At 38.3% G+C, this 4813-nt stretch overlaps 1 pseudogene; it reads left to right on the forward strand.

Annotated features, from left to right (window-relative positions):
• Positions 1–1139: 1139 nt before the first annotated feature.
• Positions 1140–4231, forward strand: LOC136309324 (rac GTPase-activating protein 1 pseudogene; annotated as a pseudogene).
• Positions 4232–4813: the final 582 nt, after the last annotated feature.

Here is a 4813-nt window from a genome sequence, read left to right on the forward strand (position 1 = left end):
GTACAAGGCTTGTCCTGGGCCACTGGGACCATAGATCTAAATGAATATTTGATATTAGACATTTTATAACTTACCACTATGCTGATTGCACTTGGTGAGAATCAAATCATGCCTTCTTGAACCCCTCATTACAGGGTACTAAGATTACAGACCTAAAAGCTACCAATGTTGCTGTTATCTATATATTGTTTTTTTTTTCAGTAGAAACTACACACTGGGTATTGGGATCTAGTAGAAACAGCATGCAACATTATAGGCATACAGGATACAAAAATAGATTTACTTATTAAAGTATCTTCCATTGAATTTGTGGATGAAAAAAAGGTCAGAATAATTCAGATAAAGTGAATCAGAAGACAAAATAAAAACTTTGAGCTTGCATTGGAGACAAATACAGTGGTCCTTCATCTATCACAGAGGTTAGATTCCAGAACCCTGAGATAGGTGAAAATCCACGAAGTAGCAACCTTATATTTATTTTATTATTATATATATTTAAGGCTTTATAAATCCTCCCCACACTCATAAACATTTCCTATACTCTTATAAACACTTCCTATGCTCTTAAACACTTTCCACACTCTTAAACCTATGTAATTTTAAAAACATATAACATTCTATATGTGTACTCACCAGTGAGTATACCGTAATATTCTTTTTATATGATGTAGTTAATATTTTATATTGTTTTCAATTTTTAGGCTATAAAAATGCTTATTTTACTGAGAAAATAATTAAAATAATAAATATAGAAAAATAACTATAAACCACAAAATCCCACGATATAGTGAAAATTCAGCATTACAAAATTAGATATATACAATTTTAAAATCTGTGATACAGTGAGACCATGAAAAGTGAACCCTGATATGGTGAAGGATGATTGTAACACTCTAATGAGGAGACTTCCCAAGAGAGTTTATTAATCATGTAAAAATTATGTGTGCTTTTATTGTATATAAATGCTTATATATAGGTATATGTGTGTAAGTCTATATATATATGTATATACAGTGTGTCCGTAAAGTCATGGTGCACTTTTGACTGGTCACAGGAAAGCAACAAAAGACGATAGAAATGTGAAATCTGCACTAAATAAAAGGAAAACCCTCCCAGTTTCCGTAGGATGATGGGGCAGCATGTGCTCATGCACAGATGATGATGTAACACCGTGTATACAGTGGAGCAGCCCACAACCATGCCTGTCGAGATGTGGACGGTACAGAAGAAAGTTCAGTGTGTTCTGTGGCTCGCTAAATTCGAATCTGTGACCAAAGTGCAACGTGAATATCAAATATTGGTACATTTATAATGAAGCGCCACCACATAGGAATAACATTACTTGGTGGGATAAGCGGTTGAAAGGAACCAGCAGTTTGGTGGAGAAACCCCGTTCTGGTAGGCCATCAGTCAGTGATGAGTCTGTAGAGGCTATACGGGATAGCTACCTAAGGAGCCCTAAAAAATCTGTGCATGAGCCCACATCAAACTGCACTAAATAGGTATGAAACTCGGAGAGTTTTCCTTTTATTTGGTGCAGAATTTCACATTTCTATTGTCTTTTGTTGCTTTCCTGTGACCGGTCAAAAAGTGCACCATGACTTTATGGACACACTGTATATAAATACACACAAATGCACATACTGTGTACTGTAGGTATTTCTTCAGGAAAGTTATCACATAATTACCATTTGCATTACAATCAACCAACCTTAAGACCTTTTCTTTTCATTCATATTTATGACTAAATGATGTGACTATATGTCTCTTCTTGATAAAACAATGATGTATGCATCATGGTTATACTTATGTCAACTCTCAGAAGAGTGGGATTTTCAGCAATTCAGCTGGTGGAAGAATACCTCTTGCAAAAGTAGAAAAATCCAAATCTTTACAGTAGTTTAAATTACTTGCAGTAGTACATTTAGCTTTTGTACAAGAACTAGAAGCTTATTCTAAAGGGGTGTGTGTAAATTTTTACAAATTGTTAGACAGTAATGATAGCTTACTTATGTGTTTGATTGAGTGGGTTATATACAATTGGAAAATTTAAAATACTCTCATGTGGAGATCTGTAATTCTGGAAGGACTTTTAGAACTCCAAAAGTTAATAAAAGGCAGCATATGTTGGATGGTCCTAGAAGATCTAACAGAAAGTTTTGAAGGGACTAAAATAGAATTTTTAAGACAATATTTGAAGAAGGCTACCCAGGTGGGCTTGGTGAAGAGGCAGACTGGGCTCTGGGGGCTGCGAGAAAAGAAAGATGGATACTGCGATGCTAAATTTGTTGAATCTGTTTGAGCAGCTGGTATGCCTGGTGGTGATTCTCAGTGAAGGAAATGAACTCCAATTCATTCAGTTGGCAATGGACTTTGAGGACTTCCATAGGAAGTGCAGAGAACAAACCAGGAGTGGAGGAAATACAAGAACCTTTGATGAAAACAAAGAGGGAACCTAGTTCTCCAGATGTTAAGTTGAAGCACACACACAAACAGGTGGGTATAGAGACCAAATGGAGACTGAGGCCAACTGTGGAAAGCTGGAAAGAAAGATTCAGATGATCGGAGAGTTGCTTATGTGTGACACATCTGGCAGCATTCAATTAAGTGAGAAACAAATTCAGCTCTAGCTTGCCTCAACAGAGGCCAATCATCCTTGGTAATGCTGGGAACAAAAGACTGTCAACTATTGATGAATCTGGTTCCATTTGTTCAGATAGCAGCTTTGATTAGACTGATTGTGGGGTTTTTTGGTAAAGACTTTCAGACTGAAGAAGAGAGAGAAAAGAGACAATCCAGTAGCCAACAGTCACTCACCATCCTCCTGGACCTATGAAGAAAACTTGTTCCATTGGCTCCACAATAGTCCAAGAGACTGAATCTATAGTTGCAAAAACTACAGTGACTGTTCCCAATGATGACAGGCCTATTGAAGGTACACCCACTATTAAAACTGTGCTATGGACAAGATTAATTGTGCCATGATGAGACACTGAGGAATAACGGGTACCTTATAGCCTTGAAACAAGCAGCCGAGTAGCAGGCTGCTGGAACCAAGAACAGAGAAGTAAGTTTTAGCACTCTGTAGACTAACGGAGTGATGGGTCTGCATGACTTGTGCACTAATATTGTTAGGAAACTCAAATCTTTTGTTCCATGTGTAAAGCAGATAAAATTTGCCAAACTGTTTCTGAAGGGGAGAGACTGTCATGTGATCTCTCACGCAGAATGTTGGGACTTCAGTTTCCTTCCTTGCACTTTTACTCTGATAGAAACACCTGTTAAGATTGGAGGGGGAATGCTGGCAGGTTATGTGTCCCAGACTTCTCCATGATCCCGTCCATTAGTGTCCACTGCATAAATGAGATGGAGTAGAGAGGGCTGAGTGAGACATGCCTGTGACAGATCTCAGGCTCTAACTAATTGGACAGTAAAAAATCTGAAAGAGAATTTTCTCTGAGTGACAACGGTACCTCACCTCAGCAAAGTTGATGACACCTATGCTCTCTGTAGCCCCCTGAAAAAATTCCTTCGAAACCTCAAAGAATCCTTTTGGCTAAAGAAGACCTTTGTGGAAGCAGCAGAAATCACAGATGACAACCAAGCAACAGCAAAGCTGCAATGTACCAGATCATTCCTGACTGCCCGAGGGTAACAGAGACACATTAGCTTTCCTCACAATTCACTTGCAGAGTGAATCAGAGCCCAAATACCAAAATAGATGCTACCAATCCAGCTAAAATTTGGCCCTACAATAGTTGCCTATGCTGTGCCCAATACAGACCCTGTTACAATGTTTCAGTAGCACTGTATCAACCCAAGATGGTAGAATGTTGGCATTCACTTCCCTTAGAATACGAGTGTCAGTTCATAATGGCCGAACAAGAAAACATTAACCTGTCATTGAAAACTCAAATGCCTTTCAACACCATAGACACCAAATATTAGAGTGAGTTTGCTGAGGCCTCTCACCACTCCTGAGCATCAGCTTTGTAAGACTCCTTCATCCAGCTCTCTGTCACAGAGAGTCTGCTCCTCCTTTACCAGAAACACTCTTGGATTTGGAAGCAAAAGCAAGCCAACCACCGACCTAGGATGAGAAGTCAATTTTTTTTGCTTCTCCAAAGTTCGAGTGAAGTCACATCTCCTGTTACTTGCAGCATTTACTGACTGCAAAAGTGTGCATATGTACTCTCTTTTTACTACTTTTAGCATTTTCCTAGGCCTTTAATTAAATTTAATTATAAAAGGGTCTTTTATTAAAACTATGTACATCTCCAAAATAAACCCCAATATTTGAAGTAGCAGTCCAAGTATAAAAGATGAGTCCTATGGAGGTGAAAAATTTATGCAATTACTCTGAATAAAGATATATATATATTTCTCTGTTGAGGTAGCAATAGTTACTTATGACTCTTCAGAATGGCAAAGGAAAAAAAATCATTTTTTGAAAAAATTTTTATGCAATTAATGCCAAAGGGACATAGTCCATTTAATGGTTTTGGGGTTGATCATAACAAACTATTACTTATAGCTTCCCAAGAATTTCTAAGGGTTCCATAAGTATCAGTACATTATCAATCTCTTTTTTGTAAATGTTATTATTGAAGCAATGGTCAAGAATGTTCCAAAAATATAAAAACAATCTGCCCTGGCCAGTTGGCTCAGTGGTAGTGCCTCTGCCAGGGTATGGATGTCTTGGGTTTGATTCCTGGCCAGGGCACACAGGAGAAGTGCCCATCTGCTTCTTCACCCTTCCCTGTCTCCACCCTCTCCCAACTCCACCCCTCCTTGTCTCCTTTCTCTCTATCTC

This window comes from Saccopteryx bilineata, chromosome 6 (assembly GCF_036850765.1).
Source record: "Saccopteryx bilineata isolate mSacBil1 chromosome 6, mSacBil1_pri_phased_curated, whole genome shotgun sequence".
Classification (NCBI taxonomy): Eukaryota; Metazoa; Chordata; class Mammalia; order Chiroptera; family Emballonuridae; genus Saccopteryx; species Saccopteryx bilineata.